This window comes from Phalacrocorax carbo, chromosome 2 (assembly GCF_963921805.1).
Source record: "Phalacrocorax carbo chromosome 2, bPhaCar2.1, whole genome shotgun sequence".
NCBI lineage: Eukaryota > Metazoa > Chordata > Aves > Suliformes > Phalacrocoracidae > Phalacrocorax > Phalacrocorax carbo.
In genome coordinates this window covers 52,707,991-52,731,945 of record NC_087514.1, presented here as the reverse complement: position 1 = coordinate 52,731,945, position 23,955 = coordinate 52,707,991, and the positions used below count along the sequence as shown (strand labels likewise).

Below are 23,955 nucleotides of genomic sequence, written 5' to 3'. Positions count from 1 at the left end.
AGTGCTCTCCCATTCTACCACTGGCAGGGAACTAATCCTTTGCTTTCAGGCACGTAATGGAAAATTCAGCAGTTAGATACTGAAATTGTCATATGTGTTAAACCTCACCTCTGACTGACAGACCTCTAGCTTGCTTTTGGTCTTCACAAATAGGAAAGGGAATACAGGCCTGTAAGATGAACAGTGCTAGTGTAGGTGAAGACTCAATGAAAATAATTCTTTGCAGCCCTCCAGTGATCTTTAATGGACTTGTCCAATTCCCGTGGTCCAGTAATACTCTATATTGTGGCAGTACTCACTCAATAAATTCTTGCCACTGACTTGACAACAGAGGGAGTGCTCAGCTGAGGAGTGCAGAGCTTTTATGGGCAGAAAGCTCTGTGATCTCTTCTGCTCTGGGGAACTCACCTTTGGCTGGCGTGGACATTTGCAGGGTTAGAGCTTACTGTTTATTGGTCTACTCTTTTTTTTTTTTTTTTTTTTTTTTTGTTAAAGCTAGTTTTGACTTAGCATTCCCAGTCTTAGGAAAATGTCATGCCAACAGTATGGGACTGCAGTCTAGGAAAAAAGTGCCATTATTTCTGACAGCAAAGAAGGTGGTTTGTGTGTGAAGGAAGGCAGCTTTTTTGATAGCCCATACTGGGGGAGAGGGAAAGACAGAAGGAGGCAGTCTTGCATTTTTTTTCACATCCCTTAAACCAAGATCTGCATTAGGTGTGCTTGATATTGGGATTAGAGAATAACCTTAAATTTTACACCCTGAGGTTTCCGTATTCCTTCTGTTCCCCATATCCTTGTGTTCCACAGCCCTTTGTTCATGCTCATCTTTCCTCCAGACTCAGATTGCCCAGCCTTGCTGTCCTGTGTCTGTCAACCCGATCTAGTCCCTCCCAGTTTAGAAAGTCCCTTTTCCTGTTTAGCAGCATGCAGCAAAGACCCCCTCATCACTTCTCCCACCAATGCCATTTTGACTCCCAGCCGGCATCCTCTCTGCTTTTAGGCACAGGTCTTTGCATTTGGATGGTCCGTTCACCCGTGCAGTGTTCCCCATCTCTGCCCCATCCCGCTTGCTGGCCTGTTCTCCTGTTAGTTCCTGCAGCCCATCCCCTTGGCTGCCTTGGGAAGCTGCATGAGGAAAAGTAGGAAGCTGCAGGCCTATTGCCACCTTGACATCTGGAAGCATAAAATGCCAGCAAAGAGACAGGGAGATCTTTCTCCAGGTTATGGCCTACAGTTGTCTTTGAGGAAAGAACATGAGGCTTTTTTTACTTCTGGTCTGACATAAACAATATTTAACTTACAGACTGCTCAAGCCTGGTTGGTATCCCTTGAAATTTCATACAATTTATAGAAAGAACACAGCGTTCACTTTTTGAACTGCCAATTGTACTGAATTGATTTTATACATCATAGAGATAAATACTGCTAGATTTTTCTGGTGTAACTGAACAAAAGAAGACTGCATGGAGAACTGGTCCAGGCCAGATAGGATAGACTGTTATTTTAATGTCCTGAACGAAACAGTCGAGGTCAGAGTGGCGTAGCTAAACCCAGGGGTTATTGAGCTGCTGTGACTTGGATGAAGCTGCCTTTCTTGGCAACCTCAGTTAGAGAACACACAGACTGTTGTATGCTTTTGCTTCGGTTGTTAAATTGGTGAGATAGAGGTCTGTGCAGGTTGTGGCCTGGCTTATATTTGAAATAGGTCACTAAAGAACTGAGTCAGACTTGCCCTGGTTGGGAGCAGTTCCCAGAGTGCCGTGCCCTGGTCCTCTCTGACCTGGACTGGTTTCCTCCGTGACCAGCAGTTATCAAAGAATTAGAGCTTTAAAAGTAGCAATTAACACAATTTCCCCTCTCTCTGTGAGTGCAGAAAAAAATTAAATAGACATATAATTATGCCAAAAGCTTTACCTTATCTTTTTTTGAGAAGGTGAGGGAGATTGAGTGGAGAGGAGCTACAAGATATATATAAATACATATAATATGTGTTACTAAAAATATGTACCTATAATGAGAAAACAGTATTTTGCATATTACATGCCTGTTTTTGAAAAGCATTCAGAATCTTCTCCTTTACATGAGGACATTTATGCTGGGTTACACCAAATGAGTATCCTCAAAGGTAATGTTACTAAGGCGGAGTTTGGGTTGGTTTGTAGTAGATAGTATCCTACTTTTAGAAGGCATTTTGTAATGGTTTTCCGTTAAAAACTGAACTTCCTCGCAGTCTTCACAAGTAAACATGCTAGAACTTGGGGGAGGTAAGGGAAGAGGAGGAAATGTCAGCTCCATTATAAGAAAAATTATTTTATTTCAGCTAATTAGGAATACCAAGCAGGCCGGTGACCGGCAGAGAAGGAGACCTGGGTATATGTATGATCCTGCTCACAAGGGAGAATGAAAATGGAAGCAACCATAATTCAATTCAGAAAGCATAGTATGTGCAAAACTTCTTCCTTTAAAATTTCTATTTCGGTGTGCAGTAATGCTGACTCTGTCTCTACAATTTGTCTGGATTTTAAATCAGATCAGTGTAATTAGCTAACTTTACTTACTAGCTTGAGCTGACTCCAGTGGTACAATGGTTGAATTGGTTGCCATTATATTTGTTTAACTGCTGTAAAGTAAGTTTCTAACAATAGGTGCCTACACTTAAATAGCACTGTCGAGCACTGGTGCCCTATCAGTCAGTCAGACGTTTCCCTCCTGCTGTCTGCTCTGATAGACAGTTCTGCTGATGTGGGGACTCTGGAAGAAGAGATCAGGAAGAAGGGATGATGGATAAAGACCATCTCCTGTCCTGAGAGGAAATCAGAAAAATCCTTTCTTTGACTATCAACACGCTGCTTTGTCAAGGTGTCAGAAGATTAATTATCCTCATGCGAGAGCAACTGTTTCCCGCCCTGGTTTTGGTGTAATGGGGTGGCATTCTTCTGAGCTGTGGCAGAGAATTGCAAAGAAAGAGGCTTAAGAGATTTCAGTCCCCTAACATTACTGTCCCCTAAGCGTTTGTAAAGCTCTTCGGCATACATCCTAGGCGTGATACTGTGAGGTTCTGCCAGTAATTGATGAATCAAAGTGCTTGTTTCAAGTGCAGTATGGACTTGATCCCCTGAAACATTTGGTGCTAACCACAGTTAAAGTCTGTCAGCATTATGGGTGGTTAGGGTCTATAAAGATCAAGCTTTCAATGAAAAGAGATCCAGAAAAACTTTCCATAGCATAACCATGAACGTGAAAACATGTAACTACTTTTAGTTTTGAGGTTTATAAATCAGTAAAAGGAAGAATCTCCAGTAAGTGTTTGTGGAGCATATTTTATTGGAGCTGAGCAACTCTGCTTATTATTCTGTTTTATCCACTGTCCTTTTGTATGTTTTTGAATAATGTAAGAGTAAAATATATAAAAAAAGGAATGATCTTATATTTTGAAATAATCTTTTGGGGAATAAATAAAATGTGCTCACTTGAATTCTGAACAGAATAGGTTTAGGTAAAAAAGAAAGAATATTTGTTTCTGTTTTTTTCTTTTAAAAAAATCAGACTTGAAGAAAAACACTCCTTAAAATATGAGGTCATTTTGACTATGTCACTTCAAAAGCTCTTTAAATATTGCACAAACTATTAGTAAAAGGACTCCTTCTGTTTGACCTGATCTGTAACTTAGTCCTGTGCTCAGATGGACAGCATTTTTTTTATTCTGTTGATTTTATATAATTTTGGAGTTTTTTTTCTTGAAAGGGTGAAGTTTTGAGTTAATAAAAGGGGATTGCAGAGTTAAAGGTCCACATCACTTTTTTAGTTTGGTTTCTTTGGAATAGTTTTTCTGGTTTTAATGTTTGCAATGCTAAGCTATGAACAGTGATGTATATTTTTATTGGTGCTTCTGTGCAGCCTTCCTTCAGATTAATATAACTTTAGGATGAGTTGAACTCTAATACGCTATAGTTGAAATTGTAACAAAACCAAACATTTTAAACATGGTTGTGCCTGACCTTGAAATGCTGCTGATAAAAGCTAATGCTGTTAAATTGCATGCCAAATTAACCCTCATTTCCAAATGCTTTGTGTGTGCGTTTCCTGTAGGATGGGCTTTGATCCTACCAAGCAACACTTCTTTTACAATCAGTTATTTTTTAATGAAGGAAAATCAATGAAGAAGTTTCAACGCCTGGTTTCAGCTGTACTGAAACAAAATGTTTTCCTTTGCATCCTTCTCCACCGTGCTTTGTCTACTGTATCAAATGCCTGACATGATGCCATGTTTTGGCATAGAGATAACACTGATGTGCAGCTTAAAACTTTATTTTCACATGTGTAAACCTTATCAAGGATTACAAGTTCATGTGATAAAGGCACAGGAAGCTGGATAATGGACTGGACAAGGAATAACTTTCTGAAGCAGCTGGGTTTTTTTAGTATTATTGAGGCTTAGCATCAGTAAAATTAGGTTTTAATCTAAATCAAGAGAAAAAATATTGCTTGCCTAACAAATACTTTTTTTCTTGAAGCATCCACGTTCCTATTATTTTAGCAGTTGTCCATTTTGGGGCACACTTGGTACTGTTTTGTGTTTGCTTTCGTTGCAGAAGTTACATTGCAGGAACATCTGCCTGACACAGTCTATGGGGTTTTCACTTGAATTTTTTGAGAGGAATGGACTTTGTATGGGGTTTGGTGGGATATACTCATGTGCCTTTCTGGACCGTCAGGCCTGCATAACTCTGGTGGTGTAAACTCCCACTGAAATCAGACAACAGGCGTGAGCAGAAACTGCTCACATACAGATGCCAGCTTTTGCTTTTTCTTGTCTGCTGAGAAACTTGAGTGTTTCATTTTAAAATGAAAGTGCATCTCTTTATCCTCTGACAAATGAACCACTGTCTGCATAAATTCATTTGAAGGGGACATTATCTTCCTGTGTGAACTTTGGTGGGAAATGCTTGCAGGCCATAAAGTGAATCATCAGTCTCCCTGGGCTGGAGCTGAAATCTCGGCCTGTCTCCCTGACATCTCCTCTGCGATTTTTAGCTCCTGTCCTCCCTCCCACACCCCTTCTCTGTCACTGTGCCTGGGCTGCCTCTGTCACCCGGAGCCGTCCCTGTGCCAGGACTGCATCTTGGCAGTCCTTCCTGTATAACATCTCTGACCTGGCAGTTTTGCTCGTTTGGAGGGGGAAAAATCACTGCCCAGGCATTCCTCTCCTTTTTGCTATGTCAAGACAGTGTTCACGGGCCTGGACAAATGTAGCCTTGTGCCTGGTCTGTGTGAAAATTGTTTTTGGAGCATGTCACCTTGATTGTGTTACCTTACTTTTTGCATTCCTCTGCCAGTGTTTTCTTGTCTTTATAGCATTGGACCTAAGCTCTTTATCTTCTCTTTCAAGGCCCTCAAATCCCCGAGGGTTTTTTCTCTCCTTTATCTGCCCCTTATGTCTCCTTGTTATTGAGATGTCAGCCCCGGGACCCATTCAGCCTGGGGTGCCTAATGGGGCAGAGGCAGCTGACCTTGATCTAGGGCCAGGCCAGCGCCAGTGAGCCCCGCCGGGTCCCAGATCACTTGTGCAGTCTCGCTTATGTGGTGCTTTCACATCTGCTGAGGCATTTTGGCTCCAGGGGTGGGAGCGTGATTGCACGGGGCCAGCCCAGCCAGCTGCTGAGCCGGGATGGATGAGCCTTCTCTGAGAGTGAGGCAGTGGTGGCTCTGCAGGCACCAGCTCTGCTCTGGGTGGTCTTTTTTTCACCCTGGCTCAGGCTTGGCCTTGCTGCTTTTAGGCAGAGCCACTTAAATGTCTCTGCTCTATGGTCCTACTCTCCGAATTGGATTTTTCTGTTATCTGGTGTATTCCAGCCCCCGCTCCTCTGGGTATGGGAGGGTGACTGTAATCCCTTGTGTGCCAGGTTGTCTTGTGTGGATGCTTTGGAAAGGAGCCAATCCGTAGGCCAGGGTAGCATCTTTCCTAGTATACATACTGCCAGCTCCAGAGTAATAAAAAGCCTTAAAAAAGTATACTGTGCTTTACATATGTGCTGTGGTATAGGTGTTTGACCATTTTAGAGACTCGGGGATGGGGCAGTGTGAAGAGTTGGGAGAGAGTGAGAAGACTCTGGATTTTCCAAAGGCTTTGTTTTGTTTGCATGCTTGTGAGTTTTTAAAGCAGCATCCTCTTTCCACTCTAAATACAAGGATTAACGTTACTTCAGCATAGTAAACCTTGACGCACAGTTGTTTCTTTATGCAAGCCCACATCACTTTCAGCCTGCTTTGAAGGACCCCGGCCTTGCCTCCAGGAAAATCCAGAGGCATGGTGTCCAGCTTGTGCCTAATGGTGGGGATTTGCAGCAGTGTGAGTGGAAGCGAGGGGAGGCCTTCTCTCTCCAGAGCAGCGGCAGATGCGGCTCGTGGGCGAGCGGATTGCTCATGGCAGTGCTAAGTGCTGGTTGGAAGGGGCGTCTGGAGGTCTAGTCCAGCTCCGGCTCTTAACAGGACTGTGGCCAGCACTTGGGTTAAAATTCATCTTAGAGGAGGAAGAAAAAGGTGGTAGGGTATAACCAAAGATGATAGTGCGTTATAACTGAAGGAACCTTACGAAATGCTAATAGTGAGAGGAGAAGATGAAAGGTTTGTTGTTGGCACTTTTCAGCAGCAGTTCTCTGAGAATTTAAAAGAAGATTAATTCTGCTGAAGTGACCTTTATTTCACCTCTTACTGGCTCTTGAAAAGCCTGTGCTCCCTGAGCCATCCACACAAACACTTAGCCAAATAATGAAAAATCCAAGTGCACATGCTCCAAGGGATAGTTAAGCACCACTAAAAAAATTCTTATCGCCGCTATTATGTTAGAGGGCAGTAGTTCATAAGGAAAATTGATTTTTTCCCCATTTTAATAACTTCAAAATGCTCTCAATATATACAGAAGGAAAATGTGATAACTCCTAAATAACAAACTAGAAGCTTTTTGAAGCCAGGAATGTCTTTGCTGGTCTTCTTTTGCATACATTTTCCTGTGACTAAGGATTTAGTTGAAACTTAAAAATACTATTTAGAAAGAGATAAAGTATCTGATCTTGCTAAGTCCTGTACTTTTCTATTGAAATACAGGGTAATTGAAGATTCTCTTTTTTAATTTTAAAATTGGATGTACAACAGATAAAATGTGAGCTTCAAAAGAGGCAGCTCTGGAAAGGAAGTGAACTTGAGAAAAATGGTCAGCTTAACAGGAATTTTTTTAGCCTTCCTTTTAGCACAAAGTGTTCTTGTTACACTTGTTGACCCAGATGTTTCACTGTTATTTCAGAGTGTACTTATTTTCTCTTTGATTTTTTTTCTTTGTATATTCTTGGAGGAGTGATGTGCAACATTTGCCTGATACCTGACATTAGATCAAACAGTCCCACCTCTGCCTTGCTAAATGAGGCTATTTCTGTGTAATACTATTTCATGTGTTTTTTGAAAAAGGAGAACCAGTATTTTTCTGCCTTGGCAGATTAACGGCTGTGAATGGTACCTTGCAATAAAATCAGCATTGCAGCGCTGTCCCTGTTGGGTCTTTTGTATTTATGAGGGAGGAATCCCTGATCACTGGGTTGTTTTCTGTGCAAACACTGGGAGAATGCTGGGACCAACAAGGTTGAGCTGACCTTACATGCTGGCCTGTTCTCTGCCGCTGACTGTCGTGTTTCAAAGGTTAAACTAACTGTGGGTGAAATGTAATCACTAGTGCGCTGGATCCTTTCCAGATCACACTGGAGGAGTGCAATAACCAGCATTGTTAGCTTTGGGAGAGCAAGAGACAGAGGTCATTACCTGTGTGCGCCTGAGCATGAGGAACCAACTGCCTTTCCTGCTACCTCCCACGTACATTTATGTAAATCTTATCTGGAATTGTTGCCCTGCTGACCCCTGCTTTTAAAAAAAAAAATGCTGTTTATTCTTCATACATTGTAATTTTCATCTCTGCTGATTTCTCAGATTTCCGTGAGATCTCAAATCCTGTCATTAGATGGGATCTGGATCGATACTTGGGGAAGCAGAAAAAGCTGGAAGAAATAATTGCTGCATATTTTGATGACAGCCAAAAATAGGCCAGAGTAAACCAGACAGTACTCTTTAAGACAGAGACATACTGTACCAGCAGAGGAAAGATGATCTTGGTAAAGTTCCCTTCCTTTGCTAGTGGGTAGGTAGGAAAAGAGCTGGTACAGTAGGAAGCTGGCTAGGGGCAGAGAGCAAGTGTGGGAGGAGGTGGAACAGAAGCACCAGAGTGAAGATAGCATCTCTGAGAATTGATTTCCTGTTTCTTTCTGTACTCAACCACTCATTTTTCCCAACTCCATCTCTCATTTATACAGTACTTTCAGACCTCTGCATTCAGATCTGCCGCAGGAGTCTGTTCCCAGCATCAGATAAAAAGGCCTTCTGGAAGGCACCAGAAGCATGTAGCATATGGTGGGGAAGTGCTGCTTATTGTCATGTGAGGGATTTCAAGGGTGACAGGCGGTGAAGCTGGTATTTTTTTTGTCTGTTTAGCTTTTACACAACCCGTCCTCTGAAACTGCATGTACAATTACGATAGACTTAAGTGGGAAACAAAAAATTATCTTCCTTTTGAATTCCGTAGAAAGGTTCCTACTCCGTCAAAGCTGTTGTTTTCTTTATAGATCAGTGTATGTGTATGGCCTTGAAAACCAATACATTTAGCAGCAATGGAGATTTTTCTCTGGAAGGAAGAGGGGGGCCGATGCAGGCCTTCCATCTCAGAGTAAGCCAGACTTAATAGACCTGTAGACCTGTAGAGAAGATTAGATTATTTTAATATATGTCTTTGTATACATTCCTCATTGTTATGTTGTACTTGACAGCTGGGAATATGAATGCCTTTTCATTTCCAGGATCTCTCTGTATGGGTTTTTCAGTTTATGCATTTTGTCAGGGCTTCTTTTAGAAACCACCAGAAGAACAGAGGTCTGTATCGGTGTATACGAAGGTCAGCTCTGGCATCAGGAGCTCAGTGTAAGTTTGTTATGATGTTGGGAGAAGAAAATGCTGTTACCCTCCTTAGCTCACCTTTACCAGATTCTCTCAGGATTGTAATCACAAGCAGAGAGAACTCCTTATCAGCATTTCCATCTGTTGTCCCCCTCCTGTACTTCAAGAGTAGAATGGTCTTTTTCTTATTCCTGAGTGAGTCTTCATGAGATCTCTCTACTTCAGTGTGTTTGAAAGAGAACAAGGTATTCCCTTCCTATTTATGTTTCTTATGAAATTCTTATTTTTGAAAGGCCTTTTCTTTCCTTGACCAATTTCTTTTTCTTTCTCTCCATGCCAGAGCACTGGAGATGTGGTGGAACTGAGTAAGAGCACTGGCAACTGTCTCTTCTTTGTGTACCCTTTGTAGTGTTCTTTTCCAGTCCTGTGTCTTTCACCTGGCACTTTCTGGATAGATTTCTTTTTAACTGTTCTAAAAAGCAGCTTGGTTTCTCCACCAACCTTAAAGCAACATCCTTCAATATCCACTTTCATGAATGCTCCTGGACTTTCAGCATGCCAAGCAGTGTCTGGATTAGGCATAATTTCTGTATGAATGGTTTCTACTCTACTGGGATAACTAATGTGTGGTATTTGTGGCCTAAAATTTTGCTTAAGTATATCACCTCAGGTTGCTCTGTGGGCACTGTGGAAGTCTTTATTTGGATGGCTTTTCAACAAAAGCAGTTTTAATGTGAGAGGATGTAGACCCAAACTGTACTCATAGAGGATGTAGATGAACATGAGTAGTGAAGATGCCCTGATGTGTTTGTGGTTTTCCTATCAGATCTTTAAGGAGCTCATCAATTTTCTGGTGTATGTGGGAGTCTTCATTCCAGGGACCTTCTGCCCGCTCTGCTGAGTGATCTTAGGAACAGAAACCCATTTCCTCCACCTCCCAGGTGTTCAGTCAGCTGCCCAGAACTGGGTCCATGGCAATCCCAGCTAAGGGAGGACTTGTGAGTCAGGTGCTTGTCCCTATGTAAAAATAACTAGAATTCCTCAAAGAGATAAAGGCATTAGCATTTTTAGGGAGGTCTGGCCACACTGTGTCTTTCTGCACAAGCAACAGCAATTAAGCAGCAATTCCTGACAGAGTTTCTGTTTTGCTGGAATATTTTAGTGATGAGGGAACCCAGGGCACACCACTTGAAATAGTCTTGCTTGGAAAAGCCTTTGTAACTGAAATATGGGGTCTGCTTGGATGAAATATTTGAAGATTTTTTTTTAATATCCTAAACTGATCAGCTTGCCCTTCTCTTTAGAGTGCTCTGATATCTTTATTAGTAAGATACTGGGAAAAATCACTAATGGTAATCTACTGTCCATCACTACCAAGCAAAGATCATGTTGTTTTCTCTCTGCAGTATAAAGGCCAACTGCATTGAAGTGGATCATTTTATGTGATTAGTAGCTGCATCCATCTTCATATTCAGACCGGCTGATGGCTATAAATACAAACACTTAAGTGTTTCTCTGAGTAGTGATAGGCTGAATCTCTGAACTTCAATTTATTTTTCCTTCTCCTCAGTCTAAGTGTTCAAGGTGATTCTGATGTGCAACAGCATCTCGTTCTTCCCCTCCATGTAGATTTACATCGGACATATGTGTGCTCATTATGGCCACAAGCCATTTTTCCTTTTAAAATCTGCTTCCGTCTCGACCATGTTCCTTACAACTTTCATTGCATTTTCCTTCTGTGAATTTATGAAGGCATGTTTATGCCTGAGTGCTGTTTTGGATAAGAAGATCTCTTTAAAACAACAGTAATAGAAGAGGGGCTTCTACTCTGCCTATCTTCTGTCCATCCACATTCTTCGTCTCCCAGGTCACGTATGCAGCAAAAATACTAGGAGCAGCATGGATACCATGGTGATACTTGAGAGCCTAATGGTTTGGAACCAGAGAAAAACCACACGTGCACAATATCTACTCTATACCATGACACTGCTTTTCCTCTTGGGTTTCTCCTGATGTCAGTGTGTTGGTACAGATGTCCTCGGACCATATTGTATAACCAGAAGTCTGCATTATGTCTTTTCCCATTCAGGTATGTTTAATGGCTCTGTATTTTGGCAAAGTCACCAGGTAGCAGAAGGTGTTTGCAGAACTTTATATGGCAAGCCTTTCATTGAACCTTGATAGCAGGATTTCCATGTCAATGCATACCATATATTTGTATCTGGAAACAGCCATAGGTTCCCCTTTTATGCTGTCCCTCTTAGACACTGCTGAGCTGTTTTTCTGGGTATATTTTCTGTGCGCTTGTCGCTGAGAAGACTCCATTAGCTGTGGATGGATATGCTTGTGAAATCCCATCCCTACTGAGGCTAACAGTTGCTATATGTGTGCAAAAACCACGTAAGAAATGTTGTGTTAAAGGAAGGCCTCATCATGTGTCAGGTTTCTGTGTTTTGCACTAGCAATGGGAGATGCGAAAAGCACAGCTAGCAAGCTGAAATGTTCTCAGTGTGCCACAGCGTTCCTCAGAAACTTCTCCTAGCTCATGGGTATTTCGTGGCAGGGCGATTTACTGCCTTGTGAAGAAAGATAAAGACCTGTTTTGGCGCTGAGTATATATGGCAAAATTGTGGCAAATTTTCCAATTTTAGTCTGGGAAGTTTTGACTTCTGTCTCTCTAGTGTCTACACATTCTTATGGTCTTCTGTGTCCCAAATTTGCAGTTCGGTCCTTGCGATTAAAGTATGCCTAGACTTGTTTCAGGATAAAAATCCTTTGCTAAGCTTCTGGTAAGGAATATAATATGACTCTCTCCTTTCACTCACTCCTTGAGAGTGAGTCAGCAGGACACCCGTGGGAGGAGATGGGGGCTGGGGAGAAAAGGCAACCTTCTTGTGTAATTTCATGAGAATATTTGCGATATAAGTGTTCGCTGTAGGAAACTTTTAAATAAAGATAAAACTAATGAATCTTCTCTTCAAGCCTAGCAGTACATGTTAAGTCTTCTAACTGGAATCTGTGCAAACAGATTTAAAAATCATTATTAGGCCTTTAAAATGTCACAAAGATTCAAGGGCAAAGAGGCCAGTTTGCCTCTTTAAATTATATTGTGTTCAGGGATGTGTTATTTCAGGAGCTTGTCCAAGTCGCTGCACTGTCATGGCTTCATTGCTTCAAATGGCACTTCAAGTAGGAGCAGTTTTTATAACTACACAGTAAACTCAAGATGGCTTAATGGAAATTATTTCTTCATGTGTCAAAATGACCCCTTTGTTTCTCATTTTACTCTTTTGTTGCCTGCAGCTAATCTGCTTTTTGGGTTATCAGATCCAAGCATCTTACAATGCTGACTCTAGCAGCAGCATTCAGCTGGAATGCTGCCTTTTGTTTACTGGTTTCACCAGGCCTCCAGTGCTTTCTTTGGTCATCTGGTGGCTCCACTAATGTGATTTGCACTCCCAGGCTCTGCAGGTAGTCATGGGCTTTTATAAGGGAATTAGAGGAAGGCCTGCCACCCTGGTTGCTAATGAATCCACAGGGTATTTCTTGTTTGTGTTTTGTTTTTCCAGCTTTTTTTTTTTTTTTTTGAAAGCAGACTGCAATCTGGTGTGGTTGTTGGTTTTTTTTTTTTAATTTTTCTTTGCTCTGCTCAGAATTCAGTTCCTAAAGTCACTTTACCTGGCTGTGGTGACATTCATTTTGCTTTAAATATAAGTACCAAATCGTATTATTCAGAATGTGCATTTTGTTTTTTCTCAGGATTTGTAAACAAATACAGAAAAATAGATGGCTACACAAATACTCAAGACTTCTTTATTACAATAAATACAGAAAAATTGTTCCTGGTACTACTGGATGTAGTAAGGAGAGATAAACCTCCACCTTCGTGAAAACTCTTTCTGTTAAAATAGCAAGTGTTGGCATATGTAGGGAAGTTGAAGTGTTTTGCTAATGAAGCTGCAGCTGGAATGGTAAAATTTGGCAAGCATACCAGAAGTTTTGAAACACCCTCAGCGCAGTCTTATAATTTTGTGTCCTTCACCGGCTCAATCAAGTAAATATTCTGTTACAGTTTTTGCAAAAGCACACAGATCTGTAGTTACACTGGAGTTTGGGTTTTTTTTTTATATGAAAAAAAAAGTATACTCAAAAGAGAATATGTACTCAAAAACATCTTGTACTCTTTCTAAACTAGAGGAGAGTTTCAGACTCTGAGGAGTTAGGTTGAGTAGAATGTCAGATGCTGAGTAAGATGCCATTCCTTCTTATATCCACAACCTCTTCCTTAAGTATCCTTGTGGATTTGAGTGCGGACTAATAGAGTGATTAGGGTTTGGTTTTTTTTTCCCAGATTAGCCCTGCAGTTTTGTTAGGGCCAGTATTTGGCTTGCACAAAAACAAGCACAATGTCAATGTTTTTAAAGCTTCCAACAAGTCTAATTAAGACTCGACCTACAGTGGCAGGATCTGCATATTTTTATCTTTTCATAAAATATTTTTCATCCATTTCTGTTGGTTTAGAATGGAACATACCAAATCTGTGATAAAGCAAAACCTGAAAAGGTCTTTGGAAATAAATGGGCCCTTTCCATGCAAAAATAGGTAATATTGAATCTATTCTTGTTATTTGTGTTGAGATCAAGTCTATCTATGTATCCAAGTCTGAAGAATTTAGACTGATAAGAGTTGTGTTGCTGATATCTGATTTATAGGGTTGGGTCTTAAGAGTAGGAGAAGGTTTTAGAAAAACTGAAAGACATAGGCATGTTTCAGTGCCCTCGCTTTGTGCTGTTCTGCGATTTTGGTGCTGTAGGATTTGTCTGTGATGTTTGGAGGAAGTGTACGCTTCATTCACATGTGTGTGTATTTATCTTTTAACACATTAACTGAATATCGGAGCATTAATTTCTGTTCAAAGAATGTCAGTAAAGTTGTCGAGCTGGTGTTTCTACTTCAGGAAAAATCATGTAGAAATTCAGGTGCAGAGTTTTTAATAGTGGACATACAAAGCAAGAGTATATTGATTGAGTTTTACTAGGCTGACAGCAGCACTGAAGGTCCTTGTGACCCAGAAGTTTGTGACCCATGAAATCTCCATTTTCCTTCTACTGGTAATGTATCTTGAAGTACAGAGGACTGAAAAATGTATCCTAATAGGTGACCTAACACATTGATTACCTACAAATGGAAAATTATTTTGGGCTTATTGCTGAAAATGTGATTGATACTTGTAAATATAAGGGAGAGGCTTAAATTATATTCTTAAACAAATTTTCCCTCAGCACAAATTCACTGAGGCAATAGCTGATCCTTACAGGTTTGAATAAGATGTACTATATTTTTCTTTTAAAAGCTGATTTCAGATGTTTGGCCATTTTGCTAATTCAGCTTCATCAGCTTGGATGCCAGTAAGCAGAAATCAAAATGTTGCTTTATAAGTGGTACTTGCATCTGATGGAAGATGATAAATGACAGTGAGGAATTGGGCAGACTTATTTCTAAAAATGGTAAATATCCAAGGTTCCTGAACATGAGCCTGTAACACACACGCACGCACACACCCCCCAGCAGGCAGATTTTACAGCTCTGTCCAGAGCACAGAAGGAAGATAAATCATGGCCATCCCCCTCTCATTTTTGAAATGGTTCAACCCTGGGGTTTAGCTGAAGGACTTAAGGAGTTTTTGAAGTGCAAATAGACTGGTGAAGGGTAAACCTTTTCAGAGTTTCATTTAGATGGATTTTTTTTTCTGTGTGGATTTCTGGCACCAGCTGAGATCTGGAAGGCCACAGGATTTTTTTGTTTTTGATCAATCAAGCAAGCAGAACTTGCCATGGGGGTGTACATTCTCTGCATACATATTGATCCTATTGTGTTTAAAAGTAGTTAATTTAATCGGGGATTTTTGAAACCTTCCCTGGTAAGACTTGCATTAATGGAGCTGTCATTTCAAGGTCATGTTTCAGTGTCAATAACTTAATGGTAATGACAGAAGCTACCTGTAAGTTTAATATCAATATTTCAGCTATTCCACGTTAAAATTGCATTGAATGGGAATTTATTTTACTACACGCATGTAAAAATGTTCAGTTTCAATTGAAAAATGTTGCTTTCATTAAATGAGAGATTTTCAAAGCAGTCTGGTGTTACTAAACACATTAACACCAACAGTTGTGTTACTACTCGCCACTGTTTGGATCAGTACCCTTGCTGTGCCCCGTTGCATAGGGAGTTTGACTCTAAGAACCTATTTTACACCTTTTCTCTTCTAGCAAAATGGTTGTAATGCCAGAGTTTTTATTCAGGGCTCTTTATAGTAGTTTTGACCTTTTACCTTACACTTTGTCTTGTTTAAAGGCAGCAGCGTGCAGAAGATGGATTGTATATTAACTATAAACACTTTTCTCTACTGTGATAAATATTTAGAGGTACAACATGTAAGGACTGTCTGTATGATAAGATGCTCATTTGAGTGCAGAGTATAGATTTTATAAGGCAGGATGCAGTTTACTACTTTTTGGTCCATATCTGATGCTGAGATCTTCAAGTGTTTCAGATGAAAGCATTATATATTTTCAAGATTTTTCCTGTGAGGATGTTAACTGCAGACTCTATTATTTGCTTCTTTGACTTGATTGGATTGGAGGGAGCTTCAGAAAGTTATCCTGGACATGGTGACGCTCAAGGTACAGTAGAGTTGGTGTTGAAAATTGGATTCCAATACCATGGCAGAATGTGCCTGTAAATCTCCCAAACTTGGTTTTCTCATTTTTTTCTTCCTGGTAGTTGTGGCATGCCTTGAGCTGTGCCACCTGCCGAGGACTGGGTGACATGGACTGAGCAGGCTGGGATGTGAGGTGAAAAGTGGAGTCTTGCATACAACTCTTTCAGTCACGTACCAATAATTATCCTCTGTAGAGTTTCCTATGAGTAAGTGTTTTCCCCAGCTGAATGGGATTTAATTGAAGATTTCAGTGCCAGATTACTCGGTGGCTCAGAACGGGAGAGAACTCTCAAGGTGGTGTGGGGTCCAGAGTTGGGATCCCTTTTAGGAAGGGCCAGACTTTACTGGTTGTTAGTTTAATTTCCATATATCACATGTCCAAAATGGTACTGCATGGCATACTGTGGGAAAATCACCTATATTAAAAAATGATCTATTTATACCTTACTTCTGTATTTAGAATCTGGTTGGTTTGATGTTGGCCATGCTATGAGAAAGCAACAGAAAAATTCCAGATCAGGATAGGTACCTAAAATTGTAACTCCTCACAAATTAACAAATATGGCTAAATACAATTAAATAATAAGGCTAAAGGAGTGCATATTGTGATTTTTCCGTGACTTTACACTGAACAGAAGACATTTGGTTAATAGGCCCCCTATCTTGGTCTTTGTTTTACAACTCTAGTTTTTGACAGCATGTCAGTTTAATGGACACAATCTCATGTACTGTAATGATGGTTATTTCCTGTAGTGTTTGAACATGAGATGCTGTTTAAAGCTTTGCTGAGAGAGAAGGGAATTCTTTGCATCTCACTGCAGAAAAAGGATTCCCAACATTTGCGGCATCACTTTTGCGAGTATGTCGCTAGGAGATGCTAATATGACCTTTCTTTTGTTAAGAGATTTCTAGCACCCAGGACTCCTCTGTCTTCAACAGGTCCCATCCATTCTATTGACTTGATGGAGAATTCTGGGCATATTTCAAGTCGGCAGTGTTTGCTTCAGTCTTATTAGGTGTAGAGTGCGGATCTTCATTTGGAAACAGACATCGTTCTGTAGATGGGCATGTGGGTGTTGGCTGGAAAATCTATAATTCTAATTTAAACGTTTTTCTAAATGGTGTGTGCTCAAGTGTCAAAACACTGGGGGGCTGTTGCTTGCAAATTACAGGTTTATCAAACAGCCACAACATTAAAGTAATCTTACTTTGCTTACATTATGCATTCATCAAGGGCACAGGCTTGCACGATGATTCTGAATTCCTGTAGAATTTAACTGAGCAACAGCTGGTCTGTAGGATGTGTAGATTTTAACAAGGTAATGTTTGTGTTTTGGCGAAGGACGTGTGTGACACACTGCTGAAGCTGTTCCAAAGTGCCTTCTTCCTCCATTCAAGTCTGTAGGGATCCTGAGACAGATTTTGTGTGAAATTTCTCCACTCTCTCTGCGACTCTTGATTTTATGACAGATAAATTCTACAGGATTCTTCCATGGGGTGTTAGGAAAAAAAAAAAAGAAAATAAAAAGGCCATCAACGCCACTAACTACAGCTACAACAGAAAGAATACTCTTTTGGCCTTTAATTGTGTCAGATTCCTTTTCTCTGCAATTGGGGTTTTTTTTTTTTGGCTTGGCTCCCCCCTCCTGCACACACCCCCTCCCCCCCCTCCGACTTGGGAGAGGTTTATGGTGCTGTGTCTGTCAGGATAACCCTGTCTTAGGGTTGAAGTTGTATTTCTCCCTGAGTTCCTAGAGGTGATGTTATCTTTTGTTCACTCAGCAGTACGGTCATTCCTAAGAGCATCTGTCACTTTAGGCATTGTAAGATGGATGAGTCTCAAGTGAACTGCTGGTTGAAGCAAATGGTGAAAATAAGAAAAGACAAGGGGGTTGGGAGTCTTCTGAGGGGACAGACAACAAGGAAGCACTGTTAGAAATCAAAAGTAAGCCAGGCAGTAGTGGAAGAAAGAGCCAGGATGGATCACATGTTAGCATATCTCACAGGTCTTGGAAACCAAGATTGGTGGTTGATGAATTCTGAAGACATCTCCTGCATCTTGATAAAAGTGCCACTGTCTTGATTCCTACTTCATTTGCAAATAAGTGAGGATCAGGAGGAGATGATCTGAACATCACATTAAGAAATTTTATTTTTGTCACATTGTGTTGTAAGATTATGACAAATTAATGCTGCCATTAATCAGAAAAAGGGTTACTGATATTTTGTGTGTCTTAAATATTGTGTGAGAATCTGCCAGTACTGAATGGGCATGTAACAGTAGAAAACCAAACCAGCGTATTGGCAGTTTAGCTTTTGGAAAAAACAGTAAATTTAAAACTCGTAGTCATTTGTATTTCAGAAGGTACTTAATGTTTTTAAAAGAGGGAAGATTCACTACAATATGTCTGATTTAGCTGGACCAATTGAGTTAGACATTTTAACAGAAAGAAAATGATGGGGGGAAAAAAAAAAAAAACAAACCACACCCCAAACCCCAAGAAAACTCCCCCCAAGCCACTGACAAGCAAATCCATACCTCCCCCCACCAAGCTGAGCAAAGGTCTGTGTTTGCAAAAGCAGCCGGCTGAGGATAAAAGGCACTTACAGCCTAGTGTGTGTGTCAAGGTTTGGGAAGGGTCCAGGAGGATCTTGGCTTGAAAAATTATTTTGTCACACTATTGGCATTGGTCCATAAGGGGAAGCACTGTTTGAAAGGCAAAGAAATTAAGATGATTAGAAGCTTTAAAGCTTCACAAATGGTAGAGTATCTCTCTTCTCAATGGATGTAAATAATAGATGAAAGACTGAGAGTGACAACAAAGGATCAGGGCGTTTAAGAGAATGTGTGCAGCCTGAATAGAGGTCTGTGGCCCAGGGCCAAAGGTCTTAGCTTTGAGTGTAATTAGAAGAAAATACAAAAATGTCATTACTAGCAGGTGAAATGTTCAGCACGTGTCCGAAAAATAGCAATTTCAGAGCCAGGAGCTGTTGGAATTGGATTACTGACATTCTGCAATCATTGAAGTCTCTGCAGAGCCCTACAGTTTGGTTGGGAGCTCCGTGTTAACCTTGTTGGCCATCTGCAGTGGATTCACTGTTAGCATGGCGGGGATGCGCAGCGCGGGGTAGCATCGGTGGTCCCTGGCAATAGAGTTGTTTAACGTCTTTCCTCAGAACACAACAATCCTACCCAAAACTTTTCGTGAGTGAGAGGTGAGGGCTATAGCTGCTCGCTTAAGTAGGCTGATTTTTAGAAATGGGAGGAGGGGAGGAAGCTTAAAGCTATATTGCCTTTAATTTTAAAGCCCGGGTTTTGAATTCTAGGTGTACAGCTGAAAGAGTCGCGTTTGTTCATGTTTTGACAGCAGCCCAAGGCTGTGGTCTGAGCTTTTACCCTAAAATCCCATTTATGAGCAACAGGGAAAATTCCTTTAAGTCTTTTGGCAAAATATTGTCCATTTCTATTGAGAAACTAAACGAGCTTGTGTGCCTAAGAAAGTCTTGTCACAGTCCAGTCAATGATAATTTAAAGCTTTAGCTGGTGTTAGTTATTGTTCTGTACAGCCCTAGGTATTTTAGGAGTTACTCTTCTGCCTGCTGCTTGCTATACCGTTGTTGCCATTCTTTGGGGTGTTTCAGGTGTGTTTTTTATAAACAGCAATTTCTATTAGAAATGTTTTCACTTAAATATCTTTATAGGATGTCAGATAGGAGCAACCGACTAATTCTGACTTCATTTTGAACGTTGATCTCCAGTTTAGCATATATAACCACTTACCCATTTAGTTTGTTTCATTTTAAACCAATAGTAAAATAATTCCTTCTATGTTATAATCTATTTTTTTATATTTCTGTGACAGTTAATTTTCTCATATTGATGTGCTAAGTTCTTAATGTTTCATATAGTGACTTCAGTGCCAAAATGTGTGGGTTCTGTGGCAAACTTGTACTTTACTCCTGGTAGAATGCAGAGAAGCAGCCATGCAGCTTCAACCAAGTATTCCTATAAACAAAAAGATGCTTTTTTAAGTGGTCAGCCCTTCTTTCCCCACCCCAGTTCAGTTTTCACCCTAGACCAGGTTTTAGATGGCAGGTTTTGTTGGCTTGTTGTAAACTATATGCTGGCACAAGTCATTCTAACTTTTTTCTCCCTTCATATTTTTCAGGTGTTCAGGAGTTTTAAACAACTTCGCAGCAAGGCTTCACAAACTCTTAGCTGCATCCTTTAATCATGACTGCATTTCAAATAGGTTAAAAGGAATCTGAGAAGGTACCGTACTTGCCTTTCCTAATAGCCAATACATGGTATGTTTGTGTTCAGCATCTGTGCTTTCATTTCCATTGACTGCATTTTAGGAACAGTGTGGACTGTAAATAATGATTTTATCTTTGCTTCAGGCATGTACAACGTCCAAGTTCTTCAAAAATCTTGAAATCCAGTTCATAAAAATTAAACAGCCCTCACCAAAAGGGGCTGACTGGCACTTGCATTTTTTTTTCTTACATATCCACAATGAGGTCAACTTCATTATTTAATGACAGTCCTTTTGAAGCTGTAACAATTTTCTTCTGCTGTTTTACTTAGAAGCACTGCAAATACCTAAGCAACTAGCTAAATATATGTTCTATGCACTTGGAGGGTGTATGTTTGTTTGTTTGTTTGTCCTCTCAAAGGGTTTAAAACAAATGGGAAGAATGCAGATCTTTGTAATGATCGGGATAGATTTGTGCTTCCAACTGAGATTCTCACACGTCTCTTCTTGGGTGTTTTTTGGTTGGTTTTTTTTTTTTCTTTCTTCTGACTTCTTAAAGGAGGGAGGCTTGTCTCAGTATACAATATCGGGCACGCATAGTTTCTTGTTGCATTTAAATAGCCAGCGTACCCAGAAGGCTAAAGATCTATTCCTGCTTTATGACCTGTTGTATCCCTGGGGCAAGGGCAGCGCTGAGCGGAGCAAGGGGGTCACGGCCACAGCCCAGGTTCTGAGCAGTGCTTGTGGGTTCCCAAAAACTGTCTGCAGGAATATTTTGCTTGGCAACATCTGGAACGTGGTAGAAGTCTGGAAGGGGGGAACCTCTAGGATTTTGCTTCGCCAGGTGCTAGGAGGAAGCAACATTAGCCTTGTTGATGGGGGGGAGGCAGATTCTGTGGCCCTGAAGTTAGGCTAAACAATTGCAGAGGTCAAAGGACAGCTGAGTGCGGTCAATGAGACACCCTGGGGTGTATTTTGTTACTTAGTAAAAGGAGCAGCATCCTAAAACCCTAAAGGATTCTCTTGAAAATCTGTGTTGTGAAAAGGTTTTATGAGTCTGATGGCAAAAAGTGCTGATTTAGCTAAGGAATGCTTGCTTTTGTCTAAATGAAAGGCTAATCCTTACCAAATGTTGGCAGCTATTATAGTGCAGTCAATGCAGGTCTGAAAGGACAGTTAGAGTAGAAGTGTACTTTGGGATGCCAAATGTTTATCATTTTAATGGTTCTGTAACTGAAAAGATTTCTGAACTTTCACCTTTGATCCTAAAATTTATACCATAAGCAAAATATTGGAAAACATAAAAAGTAAAATCCTTCACTTATCAATTAAAAGACTCTGTTCCTTAGGGAGTTGCGCCAGCCCGGTTCCTCCATATCCCCTGAGAAATTCACTTTAGATTATCAGGGTACTGCCTAGTTTAAACTATAACTTCTTTTAATCCGCTAACATTTATTAATTGGTTGAAAAAAATGTGGGGTTTTTTTCTGGTCTTGAGCAATTTTTGCTGTTCTTGTTTTATTGCTTACAAAAAACCCCTAAAGAATAGTTTTTGAGTAATTAATTCCTATGATTGGTTTAGCATTGTCTTTCTTTAAAGCGACAGCTTATTAACACTTAACATTTGTCATAGATAAGAAATCAATGTCAGAGCCAAGACCTTGTAAATAACCCGAAAGGAAATGTAATAATGGCTGTCTTCACCAGAGAGGTGGTGGGGGAAGGACTGGGCATGTGGCAGAAAAGGTTCAGTGCTTTTTGTTTTCCTTTGGAAGGGGGGGTTGCTGCAAGCCACAAGCCGGGGCCTCCGACTTTTTGGCCCTACTGTCTTACACAAACACTCGTTGTGGAATTAGGAAGAAAAAGATACTTGGGAGCCAGCAGTGGTGGAATTTTTATAGTGACTAACCTGGTGTTTCATCATCATCATAATCTTTAAAAGAACACTATAAAAAGAGTGAAAAAGAACAAATTGCATAATTTTCAAGGGGGAAAAAATTAGCAAAGAAGTTGACACGTAGTGGTGGTTTTTGGTTTTTTTTTTGTTTTGTTTTGTTTTTGAATGAAACATGCTTGCAAAATATAGCCCTCCAAAGAGCTTAATTTTTAAACTCTTTAGAAGTACTCTATACAGATGCTTAGCATTGATTTATGTCAAGGTTAAGGCACCTTTAAACAAATAAAGTTGGGAATGGATAAACCTACTAAAATACAAATCGCCTATTAAACACAGAAGATGTTTGTGTAGCATTCAGGTTGCTACAAAATTGACACGTCTTGAAATTCTCCTGATAACCCCTTCTAAACTCATCAGGAAATGATAGCATGTGTGTTTGAGGGGTACACAAGGGAGCGGCCAGATAGGATAGAGATGGAAGGTCAGGCCTTAACTTTGACTTTCTAGGCTTCATGCTTTTGCAATAAGGCAATAACAAATGAAGAAAGGATTAAGGTGCTTTATTCATCAATGAGATTGGACTGGCTTTTGCAGTAGGAACTCGATGAGATGACTGTTTGAGTCTGTTTTCAGCTTTATCCCTATAAGCAATGAATATTAAATTTTACACATTATAGATTTATGGAATTAAGGGCTATATAAAACAAACTTTATAATAATACTGCTTAGAGAAATACATATTTGAGCTATAATGTTTGTAACCCTAGGATTTAATTACTCAAAGTATGTAAAATGGAAGTATATGGATTGTTAAGATTTTTTTTTCTCATCTGCTGGAGAAAGTTGTTTTGCATCTATTAAGTATCAGGGTTTTTTTCAAGTAGATTTTAGCCCCCAGGAGAATTTCATATAGAGTATTTATATTCTACTGTGGCAGCAGTCACAGAAAAATATTATGAGCACTAGTTTTTTGAGTGCCAGTATTTACTGGAAGTTTTATATGCACGCCTTCAAGAATTCATAGAACCTGTGAATTTTCTGTGTTATTGGCTCACTAAACCATAATAACAACTTCAGAAATCAAGATTGGCTCTGCTAGCATGATTATGTTGCAGGTCCAGCCTGTAAACATCATTAAGACTTTTCCTTTTGATAGAAAAACAAGTAGAGAAGCACATCTAATGTCTCAAAAAAAAACCAACCCCAAAAGTACTTTATTAGCATTTTTTCTTCTTCCAAGACATAAAGACCCCATACACAATTTATCGGAGTGATGAGTTGCATCATAGAACAAATATAAGCATTAGAAATAGAAAAGTGTTTTTTCTCCTATTAAGTGTTAATAGTATGTAATTTTAAATGTTTGCATTTCTGTCTTAAGTAAAGATAAAGGTTTTTCCTTGCCAGACCTAAATGGTATTATAAAAATGGACATTTATCCCACAAATACCTATTGTGATTCCTAAGTATCCAGAAAAGGTAGCTTGAATGCCAAAGCTTTCCTTTCTAGATATATCCCTGGATCTGATGTTAATGTTTTGTTCTGTCGATTGCATGTTTGTTGCAAATTTCGTCTTAACTAAAATCTGGGATATTGCAGAAGGCCCAGCAGTGATGTGCATCTTTGATCTCAAACAGGGGTTGCCTCTGGTAATTTCAGGGGTTCTGGACAGAGCTTTGTTTATTTTACAGAAGAATTTGTGGTATTCTGGGGAGGGGAGAAACCAGAGCTTTGACACATGATGAACACGTGTTGTGTAAAAGGAAGAGGAAGAACTCTACAAAGCACTCTGCACTTTGAAGTTCATTTCCACTAAAATTCAATACAATAAATTTATTGGTTTTTAAAATAGAAATTCTATTAGCAATTTATACACTGTTTCCCAGCAGCAGAGGAGTTACAAAAAGTGTTCACACAGTATTAAACTTGACATTACTTGTGGGTTTAAGCTGATTGTTACAGTTTTGACCTATGCAGGGTTTTCTTGTGCGTTCAGTGCATTGCTTTTTTGCATTGAAATGGCCATGAAGACAGATGGCTTCTCTGGGGTTTTTTTGTCTCTTCATCACAGGCTAAAAGTGACTGC

General features: G+C 40.0%; 1 protein-coding gene across 11 annotated transcripts in view; it reads left to right on the top strand.

Annotated features, from left to right (window-relative positions):
* The window catches only part of GREB1L (GREB1 like retinoic acid receptor coactivator), a 140,663-nt gene that overhangs the window by 41,776 nt on the left and 74,932 nt on the right, over positions 1–23,955 (top strand). For 10 of the 11 annotated variants that reach the window (XM_064442898.1, XM_064442904.1, XM_064442902.1 and 7 more), the window contains exon 2: positions 19,885–19,988. The gene's annotated coding sequence lies outside the window, so the exon portion shown is untranslated. Of the gene's footprint in view, positions 1–18,371; positions 18,478–19,884; positions 19,989–23,955 lie in introns of those variants that run through there. The other variant, XM_064442897.1, reaches the window with a different exon arrangement.